Source organism: Metopolophium dirhodum, chromosome 1 (genome assembly GCF_019925205.1).
Source record: "Metopolophium dirhodum isolate CAU chromosome 1, ASM1992520v1, whole genome shotgun sequence".
NCBI classification, from domain to species: Eukaryota; Metazoa; Arthropoda; class Insecta; order Hemiptera; family Aphididae; genus Metopolophium; species Metopolophium dirhodum.
In genome coordinates, this window is record NC_083560.1 from 83251745 (window position 1) to 83264729 (window position 12985).

A 12985-nucleotide genomic window follows, 5' to 3' on the forward strand; every position below is an offset into this window, starting at 1 on the left:
ATAAGCAACTCATTCGAAAAACATAGCCACATAAACGCCGTTTTTATTGATATATCAAAAGCTTTTAATGAGGTATGGCCATAGGCGAATATTTGATCATATCCGTGGGGGGGGGCTTAACATTTTTACCATATTCATTAGCGTCAACACATTATTAGACACTTCAACCTGCAAGCTAGTAGCTCTCCTACTTTATTCTATCTGAGGCCCAAAATATATATAGGTTTTATGATCATAAATAAATAAATATTTAAAGCTATTAAATATGTTTTTTATTTTAATGTTATAAATCTATTTTTTTTGCAAATATATCTATAACAGTATCGGTATTAATATATTTAGTTATGTTTTTTTCAATATACAATATTGATGTGTTGTTGAACCGCTCCTGCAACATGGAAGTTCGAAGCCAAGTTTTGATTCGACACATTGCTGAAAGACTCCTTTCACAAGTTGAGGAACTTATTGGTATTGTTATAGCAACTTGAAATAATTTGTATAAATTAGGGAAAACACTTTTTGTTAAAACCTTTTTTACATAATTTAAAGATATATATTCTTCGTCAGTAGACTGCAATATGCAATTCTATACCACTGCCATTTCTGACTTCAGTAAATCTTTAGATACACACATCAAATCCTAAAAAATATATAAAATACAGGATTACTTTTAAAAATAGAAAACTAGAGTATAAGTAGAAATTCATTTTTATAAACGATAAATCAATACTTACTTTATAATGATCTACAAAAAAAAAACCTTTTTTCCAGATTTACCAAGATAGCATCAAATACAGGAAAGAAAGCATTTTTTTTTTAAATAACCTTCAGTGGTTTCATTAGTTTTATTGATACTATGTTCAGCACTTGTGGTTGCAGTGACATCAAAATTTTTAAAAATTGTTGGCTCTTGTCTTTTTCTTTTACATCCTAGTTAAGTAAATATTTACTTAAAATTAAGAATTATAAATAAATATATGTATAATCAAGGCTCACCTTTAGACGGTGTTTGTATTGATATGTCATGATCTTTAGCAAAGGTTTCTATTTCACACCAAAGCTGAGAAAAATATTCTGTTGCTCTTAAAATTTAAAAAATCATCATCACACCTTAAATAATATTTTTAGATTGACCTAAGGTTGCAGTTTTTTCTTGAAATTTGTTGGTAACGATATTAATATGAATTAATACTTTATGTAAGATAAATAAATAAACTATAAATGGTCCACTTTTTAAATTTGCTAATATTCCTAAAACAAAAAAAAAAGGATTATAATTACTTTTTATTAATTTATAAATTATTACTTATTAGTTATTATAATAATATATTAATATACCAATTGCTTCATTTACTCCTCTATCATCTTCATTTTCGATTTCTTCTTCTAAAGCTTGAATAATTGCTTTATAACTTGCTTTAACACACTCTATATTTCTATAGCGGCAGTTCCATCTAGTGTCACTGAGTCTAATCACTGACCTATGTTTTATCCCCAGATTGGTTTGAATCTCAATTAAATGTTGATTTTTTGACGGATGTGAAAAATGTATGTATAGGGATTCTAAAGTGTTAAACACATTCCTAGGATAGGATAATATAACGGTCTTATCAGCGGTAATTAAGGGGAACAGTTGAAAATAAATTCTTACAAAACAATATTTTTTTTTTTATATTTTGATTATTTTTTATAATTGTATCAATATTGTTTGTTGTAATTGAAGTAGAGATACTAGAACCTTCCGAGGGGGCTTGACTACGTTCTGGGGGGGCTTAAGCCCCCCAAGTCCCCCCCAATATCCGCCTATGGGTATGGCATCAAGGATTGCTGTACAAACTCAAAACTATTAACACGCCTAATTAAATACCTATTAGATATAATTATTAGCACGTTTATTTCTTATAGACACTTCTCTGTTAAAATAAACGATGACTTTTCTACTTTCGCTCCCATAACAGGGGGCGTAGGTACCTCAAGGATCAATACTTGGCCCTACATTATTTAACGTTTACACATCTAACATACTTCAAAGTTCAAACGCTAATATAGCTCTTTTTGCCGATGACACAACGATATTATACATGTACACCGAATTTCGCTAAATACAGAAGCAATAACAGTCAATTCACAAAATAATTTAAATATCTTATCTTTCTGGTGTAATAATAACTGAAAATAACAATACATTCCTAAAAAAGTGCAAGCATTATGTTCAGTCTACGTCACAAGCGTACTTCATCCTCGCTCAATTTCAACAACGCAGCAATCTCTTGGAAGCCATTCATCAAGTATCTTGATGTAACGTTTGACAAAAGACTATCCTGGTGCCATATTTCCGTATTTATCATCTAAAATTCAGCAAGCTTATCAACATTCAACGATTAGCAATGGTGTTCCCTTTTTTAAACAGGAAATCAATCTTAAAAAAAAAATGTTTCTTACCTACTTATTTACCAGCAAATACTGCGCCCGATTGTGTATCTATTTTTAAAGATATTTTATAATACTACATAAATTAATATTACAATTTATTTTTATTTTAATAGTAAATTACCTACAGTACCCGGGTACCCTTATTTTTGACAAAAACATTGCAAATATTAGATAATCATTTTGAAATTATTTTAATATAATATCATTATCATATAGATATATATATTATTGTTATTAACTTTAAATTCAATTTATTGTACCTGGTGTAGTGATAATCTATTCGTGGTATAAATAGTCTAAATATTCTGAAAATGTCATTGTATACAGGAAATAATAATAGGTATTATAGTGTAGGTACCTATCTATACCGTATACAGTACCCTACTATATATACCTTACTTAATAATTAAACGCTTATAAAAATAATGTGATTATATTTTTATTATTTTTTTTAATCTATGAGGAAGTGTATTACCTTGTATTACATTTTCAAGCTTTTTGACTTACAAATAAAAATATTATCATTCATAAATCGAAAATTTCAAATGGTTATAAATAGCACCAATAAGAGCCTCAATATTTTTAAAGTCTAATATTATATGTCTTATATTGTCTATAATGTCTATAATGTCTTAATATTTCTGTTTTTAGAATATGAATTAATTATTCCATTTTATTTTTAATTTAATGATTATTTTTAATTTATTTAAGAAATGCGTCACAAAATGTCAGTTTTTGAAAAAAAAATAGACATTTTTTTAGTGGGTAAGTATTAGATTTATGTGTACGTATATTTCTAGTTTCTACGACTGCTGCCGGTTTTAGAATATGAACGGCAACTCTACAGAGCTATAAAAATAATATGATTGAGGAGATAGCGTCTATTTAACCCAAATAATCATCAACCAAAAATAATTTTAAATCAACTACCTAATATAACTATCTATATCTATTACTTATATTTGGTTAATTGGAAAGTAGGTATACTTATATCTGCGATTTCATATGGTATATGTACCAATGTCCAGTACCATCTGCTATCTGTATGACTGTCAATCAAACTTAAAATAACACTAATTTATTTCAATATTTGTGTATCCTTATAAATTATAATATAGAACAGGGACGTCCTTCCACATTTTTTCATGGGATGTAAAACTAATATTGAAAATCTAAAGTTTTACCAAAGTCGATCGTTTCGCTCGCATAGTCGCATATCATTTTATTATTTAGAACAATAATTTCAAACCATACAACATGATCTGCATATATAAAAAAAACCAAATTAATAGATTTCCATATAAAACTTTATATAAAGTTTGTATTTAGAAAATAATATAGTTAATAAGTAATATACTAATATATATAATATATATATATGTGTATAAGTATAAATATATTATGTAAGAATAAAGGAAATTTTCTTGGTTTTAATTTAGCAAAACTATCTACAGCTTCATTAAGATCTATTGCATCAGCTTCTTCTTTTTCAGTTGCAATAACCTTAAAATCACTTAACCTGTTACTATCTCCCATAGTTAAACGCAAGTAATTTTTCATGCGTTCATTGGAAAAAGCTGTACAACAGGCAATGTTAAAATTATTGTTAGTATTTTGAATGTTTCTACTGCAAAAACAGATGGAAGTTTAAATGGAATTTCGGTAAGTGTTATTGTATTATCCAAGGAAACAATACTATACGTTGTTGTGATCCATATACAATATTGTGATAAGAAAAAAAAATATTCTTGTAAAATTACAAAATTATAAATTATTATTATTTGTTTAAATATACTATAATTCTATGAAATTATCTACATTTTTTACAAAAAGAGTGTTGAAAATTATAATTTGTGTTTTTCAAACTTTAATAACTTTAAGTTTCAACAACGAAAAAATAAAAACGATATTGCATAGCTAATGTTCTCCTTTTTATGTGGTGAAAATTTCGTTTCTTAGTTATTTTGACTGTAGCGTTCTCGGTTTTTTCCTGCGCAAAACAGTTTTTGCTATGTTGTACATATTATGCAAGCGGGTGCAACGTCCTCTTAATAATTTACGGGTATGTTTTTAATTTTAGTGTCATAATAAAAATCGTATTTTATCCAAAAATGTTGTAGCTTGAATGTACGTGACAGAAAACCTCTTTACAGGTCTGTGCAGAAAACTTATTTCTCTTGTGCAGGGGGAGCGCAAGGCGCTGGATTAAGAATCTGTAATACTTCAATAATATTATAAATTATAATCCATTATGTTTACGATGGTCAGGTTTTTTTTTTGTTTTGAAAACTTCTTTGTGACGGATTTCGATAGTAACAATAATTCCCATTCCTTCCGTGACGCTGAGCGGCGGGGTCGCGGAGGATCGTTGCCGCCACCACCACTTCAAATCACTTCCGTTGTCGCCACGCGCCGCGTCACCACACCGACTACATTATACGACTAGCTATGTATAAATATAATAATAATATATTATACACAGCGCACGCAGTCAAAAATATTTCATATTATGTGCGGTCGTCTCCATCGTCCTCCTCCACCTCTGCTTCCTCTTATTACACTACTACTACTACTACCACTACTCCACTACTCCTCCTACTACTACTATAGTCTACCCTTCAATCTCCTCGTCCTCATTGTCATGCACTACACCCCCTGGCCATCAGCCTGGCTCGCATATTATTCGCGCGGAGCACTCAGTTTCAATTAAAGTCGTTACGGTATCAATTTATTATACGCGATAATAATATTCATAATCATTTATTCATATAATATATGTATATAATATCATATTGTGTATATACTCGTGCGTTTTGGGTATGAAAATCATATATTATTATGCGTAATACATTTCACGTGTTTGGCTAATATTATATACTGATGTATAAGTATAGATGTATAAACGTTTATGTAAATGCGTCGGGCGGCGGCAAGTTTATTATGCAAATGCCGAGTTAATGGAGTCAAACGCGTAATAGTTTGACGCATTGACAACCACCCCGCGGGAATGTAACGCGCGCAACCGAGTGGAAACTCCGGAACGGCGGTCGAGGCGCGTGCTAACTGCGTATACGAGGAATGGAGGGGAAGTCGTGATTGTGGTTGTAATGGAGGAGGGGTGGAAATGCGAAAAAAAAACGGCAGTGGAAGAGTCGTCGTCGAACACTTAAGCGCGGGGGATCACGACGACTCGAAACACGCCACTGCCGCCGCCGTATGAATATTTTGTATATGTTATATATTTTACGTATAATAATGTTGAGTGATCATCCTGAGTACGGAACTCGGGTTATCGTCCACAGCGAAACACTAGGGGATCTGATCGAATAATGTACATAGATAGCAGGGGTGGACTGGCCCCAGTGGCCTACTCTTATAGAGCTGTCCCTGGTTGGGTTTCGGGCCTGTGCCTTGTACGATTATATCGTATAGGATATCGATGTACATAAACATAGTAATACGACGTAAACATAATAGGATTATATATTTATATGAGGCACAGGTGTCATCAATCTTTAATAGTTAAATGGTCCCAGTTTCTATAACAAATAAATTATAAATAACTCTTTTTAACTATTATCATTATATATTATTTGGGGACAAAAAAAAATTTTTGGTGGCTAAGCCCCCTCTAGCTCACAACTAATTATGCCTATGGCCAGGGTAGGGCCGCTGTTACATATCTGGGATAATGGGCCAGACCCTACCCAGTCCGGCCTTGATAGGTACGATAGCCGATAGGTGCAACTATGCAGTCGGACAGGGTCTTAGAAGTCGTGTGCAGTATGTAGCTACTGTAAATCATAAGGAATTCAACGAAAACATTGCAAAAATGTAGGTAAGAGCTAATAAAATGTGTAATATCTAGTGAAAAATATATATAAATACTATATAATATTATAGTGACTGGACCAAGTTACTTCAATAAAATATACAGATGTTATTATAATAATTTATTACGTGTCATGAATAATATTGTTTAAGTTATATTATATATTTTCATTCATAGGCGTACGCAATTATGTAATACATATTTTATAATGTTACGTAATCTACCGTGATTAAAATATATATAATGTAAATAAAAGTAGCTAGGTCTAGTACTTGTCTAATTCTTTTGGTCTCCGTAGTTCACTGATTCGCGAACATATTATTATTATATGAGGTATACGAAAAAACTAGTAAAACGGCTATAAAAATTCGTCAATATTTATTTACGTATATATATTATGTGCTTTTGTACTGGTTATTTATTTTAACAAGATATAAAAGTCAAATAACTAAAAAACTTTATTTAGAGTAAATGTGTGGGAAATATTCATCACTTTCTTTATCGTATCTAAAATATACTTATCCTGCAAAGTGCAAACAATAATATTGGTATGTCTACTCAAAAATTTGTTCAAGTGATTTTTTATGAAAAATTTAAATTAAATCACTTAAATTTTCAATAGTTTGAGCATACTGTGCATTTATTTTACGTTAGGTGCCTATAAGTTGTTGTACTATCTGTACAATGAGACTTTAACGAATATATTTTTATTAAGATATTATTTTGATATATTTTTGAATTCACACTTCTAAAATACTTTTTTTCTCACAATGATAACGATGCATTTAGATTTTTTTAAAATTATTCCTCAGATATCTCAGATAGTTTTGAAAATTTGAGAGTAAAATTTCACTCCTAGTCTCACCACTATTTGCGCCTATATTTGCCACTATTTGGTGACATACTGACATCTGATTTGAAATTATCATCTTAAAAACTAAAAAAAAAATGCATCATACTTATTTCCACAACCATTCCACAAATTGCTCATTCATATTTCCTATGAAAAACAATAAACTAAAAATACTATTTATCTAAAAAATAAAACATAATAATATACAAATATTATAAAATTATACAGGTTTAATAATATATCTATAATAGGTACCAGGTACCTATTATGTTGGAACTAATATTATAGTAATTGTGATTTACAGTAAATCATTTACTATTTTAAACTGCCTTTTGACGTAAATAAACTAATAATAAAAACATCTATCTATAAAAAAATTGTATAACTGCCGATTGTATTGTTTATAACTACTATAATAATTTATGTTATACTAGCTGATCCCGCTGGCACTTCGTTGCCCGTTAAATGTACCAATTCTATATGACTCAAACTTTGTTCGATTCGTTATTTAATATTCGGTGTATGGTGTATGCCGTGTATGGTGTTCAAAATTTATCTTAACTTTTCTGTTGCCCGGAATAAAAAGTCTGATTCTCAGCAGTATATTGTCAGGTAGGCAATCTACCTGCGGTAGATCGCGGACCCCGAGCTGTTTGTACGTAAGTGTATGATTTAACTCTAAAGTATCAAAAAAATTGTACCAAGTTTGTCATTTTTACTTAATTCCACCTACGGAGGATTAATATAATCATGATTATTGCAATAATAACAAAAGCCTAACGCAACCGTACTAAAATCCGATGAATAAAAAAAAAGCAAATTTAACACTTTTTAAATTAGCTTATCTTCTTCCCAGAGGTCCAATCTACACACAAAAATTCATTTTTATCTATACTAATATATAAAATGATAGCGTTTGTTTGTATGTTCGGGATAAACTCCAAAACTACTGAACCGATTTCGAAAATGCTTTCATCAATACAAAGCACATTCTTTGTGAGTGTCATAGGCCAATTTAAAAAGGGAAGTGATCACCCCCGGTAGGTGCTCAAACAGGAATTTTAAGATTTACGATAGAAATTTTTGTTTTTTAATGGTTGCTATGTATATAGATAAAAATAATTGTATAGACGTTGTTGTTGTTTTTGGCCATGTCGCCAGGTATGCACTTATGAGGCCATAACTCCGGAACCACTTAGCGTACAAACTTCACAGAAACCATCTACATATCAATTTTAATATGTCCTGAAATTTTTATCGAAATCTGTATATTTTTAAATAATACCTACTACTCACTAATATAGTATTATAACATATTATTATTTTCAATAAAATTATGTTACTTAAATATTAACATTTGTATAACACTATAACTAATACCTATAATATTAACAACATTTATAATTTTCAATCAAACACATGAATCAAAAAAAAAGGTGGGAAAGTGGGTGTCGCTCTACTGTACAGTAGGTTACAAGTGAGTCACTGTCATGGATGGTGTTAAATTTTAATTCAATGATATAATAATATCATTGTAAACGAAAAACGATTCTGAGCGAAAACAGTCAGTCAGCCTATGATATATTACCAAGTATATTAATTGATGATATTATTATGAGTAAAGTAATTTATTTACGTATTAACGAACCTTGTTTTAAATGTTCAATCCTTAGCTCTATAAGTTGAACATTTTATAAATTTAACTACAAAATCATTTTTAAATTTTATAAAACTTTGAACTTTAAATGCTTGTAAAAAATAAAATTGTGTGTATGTATTTTTAATATTTTTCAACTGCTATTGTATCGATATATTAGGACCATTGTTTTAAATTTTCATGCTTTCTGACATAACAAATAAAATTTTAGTGACAATATTTTAGAAAAAAAAACTAAAAAAATTGAAAATTGAAAATGTCTCTAAAAAGCTCAAAACGAATCAAACATTTTAAATATTTTTCAAGTATGGGAATTGATAAAATAAATATATGGTGTAAATTTTAAGTATCTACAGATATTCCTTTTTTTTTTATTTAATATATTAAAATGTGTCAGCATATCACATGCTATTACAAGTTAAACAATTATACAATTTCCCAAAATATAATGTTGTGTTTGTTTAGCCGAATTGTAATTAATTAGGTATAGATATTTTTAAATAATATAATGAGAAAATGAAACGAGATAAAATATATAAATTAATTTTAATGTTATTTTAATGTGAAATGTCTGGTTGATAAGATTATGGAATAATGCTATTAGCTATAAGTGCATTTAAAACTAATGAAAGAAGGGAGATAAGAGGACTAATCAGTGAGTTTAAGTTTGATATAAAACTTGAAAGAGCGTCGGTGATTTTGAGTTCCATGTGTGAATTTTTATGATTTTTGGTGGCTTTAGCGTAAGATTTGGTTTTCTTATAGGTGTTGGAATCAGAGCTCTTGGCTGGATGGACACTTGGGACTGTTTTTTTTAGCTGGGCATCCTTTGAAGTTAGCAGTATGTTCCTTAGTGCAAAGTACACATTTGGCGGGACTATGTCGGTCTTTGGTACACTCATTGGTATGGTGGTTATCACTTATCACTGCATTTAACGCATTTAGGTTTTTGGCTGCAGTTATCTCGCGTGTGTCCGCACAGGACAGCTATGTGACAGTTGTGACATTGTGGTGGACCACGTCTCTTTTTATGTGGTTTCTCAATCGATATTAAGTATTGAGTAGAAACTTGATGTCGAGGTTGTCTTTGTTATTGTCTTGTGTTAAAATATCCACAAAGAATAAAGGTAGAGGACATTAGTTTTTATTTTTGACGTTGTATTATTATGTTTAGCTGAGTGTCCCAACTCAGTCAAGGCACTAATAATGTCATTACTTAAGGTGGAAAATTGCAGGTTTCTGATAACGACCATGTACGTGCGAAGGTGACGGGGGGGGGGGGGGTATGAATAAGAACTTACAAAGTCTCGAGTAAGTTGATCTATGATTTTATTGGAGTTTAGGTGACCTGCAGATTGCACGATGAGGTGTGACGGCGTTTACCTACAGGTGAAGCCATTTGTGTTGGTGAGGTTGGTTATAGGACCTTATTGAAATCGGAGTAGTTGGTGATATTCTTGAGGTAGATAGGTGGAGCTGGAGGCCCCATGTTTCATTCAGTGTGAAGCAGGTTCACAGGATCATCCTTGAGTATTCGTTTTTAAATTACAACAAAATAAGAAAATCCCTACTTGAAAAATCGAGTAAATATCCAATCTTGTAAAAATTTGAACTTCAAACGCTCATAAAAGTTTAATTTGACTTTCCAGTAGTTATTTTTTTTTGATAGAGCTAGGCAAACTTATAAGAAATCTTGTATTAAATTTACAAATCTTAAAATTTTTATGACTTTCTAGCTTTAAATAATTTGCATAATTTTGTGATTTTTACGTATTTTGTCAAAATTTGAATTTCAAATACTTATAAAAAATAATTGTGACCATGTATTTTTAATCTTTTTCAACCATCATTGTAACAATATATAAGCAGTCTTGTATTAAGTTTTCAAGTTTTTGACCCAACGAATACAATTTTACTGATATCTATAGAAATAAAACCTAAAAAAATTGTAGATCAAAAGAAGTTAAAACATTTTATGGTGTATACAAAATGCTAATATAAATATTCAATGAAAATTTCATATATCTACGATCATTTGTTCGTAACAAAAAACCAAAAACCGATTTTGAGTAAAAGTTTTTGTTTTTCACGGCACTTTGAAAACTACTGAGAATTGACTTCCCCAATTCACCAACTAGATTTACTTTCCCATCAAACAAGATGCTGAAGTTGAAAATCGAAGCATTATTTCGACTACTTATCTTGTACACAGAGACACACATAAAAAATGAAAAAACACACATCATTGTAAAATCAATACATTCATCCGCACAGAAACTAAAAAAAGGTGTGCAAATGGGTGTCGGTCTGCAGTCTGCTGTACCTACAGTAGGTACAAGTGGGTCACTGCTGGGTAATAGCTGATAGTGTTAAATCTGAATTCAATGATATAAAATCATTACATACGCAAAACGATTTTGAGTGGAGACGTGTCATCCAGCATCTTAGCATACTTGTATAAATTATCAAATTTAATAATAAAAAAAAAAATTCTTAAATTTCGTAATTTTCCGGTAGATTTTTTGTTTTTATTATAAATAGAAAAAATTGTTGGGAATCTTTTATAAACATTTCTAATTTTACCTATGTATGAAATACTAACTTTTAATAATTTCTAACTAAAAAATAATTTTAAAAAAATAGAAGAAATTCTCATGGCTATAAATTGCATAAGATTAGTCAACATATTTTGAATACCTACCATATATGGAAAATGCTAATATAAATATTTGGTGAACATTTCAAGTGTCTACGGTTATTAGTTTTTGAATAACACCAAAATAATAAAATCAATTTTTTTTAAAACACATACAATTATATGAAAGTTCCTGTAATTTTTGGAAACTTTAAAACAAAATTGTTCATGTTTATCTTGTCTTTTAACCCAATTGGGTGATTTTTCGTTTAGACTTTACCATCAGCAGGCTTATACCTATTCATTATTTTAATACATTTAAATACTCGAATATTATATATCTATATAATATTTGCCAACTACCAATACGTTCACAACTATAATATGTATAATAAGTATATGTATCAGGTTAAACCAAATGGCCCAAACGCGATGTTAATGATAACAATATTCGATAGGTACAATAACAATAATTATTGTTGTTTTCGTCGACGACACTCGTCTTCTTTCAAGGAAAAATATTAAAACTCATCCACCCTTTTTTTGTATGTAACTATAGGTGGTTAAGCCTTCCTTCGCTTCGCTCATCAATCTAAATATTCAGGCTCATTCCTTACTGTATTATTTTTTTGGTTCCTTGATTTATTGTACTAATATTTCGCGTTTTTGTTTAGGTAGTCTTTTCTCTGATTTATCTTTGTTTTTTGATATTATTCTTTTTTTCGTAATGCACGCACTTCATCTGATATCTGAAGCCTCTTTTTATTCATCTTAAAATGTACAAAATAACTCTAAGATTGGTTGCATGGTAATTTATTTGATGAATCTATTTTTTATACTATTTTGTGTAATAGAGAAATCATTTTCTCACTGTGTTCAATAATGTTATTATGCTCACAAAACATTTATAAATTACATATTTCATAATGGCATATGCCTTATAGTGTCTATTAGTGATGAAATATTTGAATGAATCAGTAAAACACTATATATTCCTCTAAACTTAATTGTTTTAGTTTGCATGTACCTCTTTATAATGTAGGTATAAAAATCATTAAGCAGTTGCAACTTACAGTATACCTACTTGGTAACTTGTCTGAGTGTACAACGCGGGTATCTGGTATTTGGTACACTCAACTGCCGAAGAACTGCTTATAATATATATATATATATTAACAATATACCATATACTTACCATTATGTTGACGGTCAATTATATTATATTTGCATTGATGACATACTTACATTTGGTATGATGTACGTAAAATGTATAGAATATTATGATTGTAATACTAAGCGTGAAGCATCACGTCACCGCGACAGCGATTTGGTTAGAGCTGAATATATAATAATATTAAAATTAATAGGTAGGCAACTTAAACCCACCTACATAAATGCAATTATAATAATATAGGTATATCGTAATATAAATGGACCGTGGCGGCCGACCAATGGCTGCGAGCGACCCGCTCAGGGTGGGCGTGGGCTAATTCGCCGTCCCGTTTGCGCGAATTCGCTCAAAAGTCCTTTGCACATGTCAGTGACGTTTGCGAACTCCTTCGCGGGTGACTGGTA

The 12985-nt window shown here is 30.2% G+C and overlaps 1 long non-coding RNA gene across 1 annotated transcript; it reads right to left on the reverse strand.

The window, feature by feature from the left end:
- Positions 1-795: 795 nt before the first annotated feature.
- On the reverse strand, positions 796-1802 carry LOC132937393 (uncharacterized). Its single transcript, XR_009663665.1, has 3 exons — positions 1339-1802; positions 997-1251; positions 796-930 (listed from the first exon to the last, which is right to left on the reverse strand). It is a non-coding gene; the product is annotated as an uncharacterized LOC132937393 (long non-coding RNA).
- Between the last annotated feature and the right edge of the window lie 11183 nt (positions 1803-12985).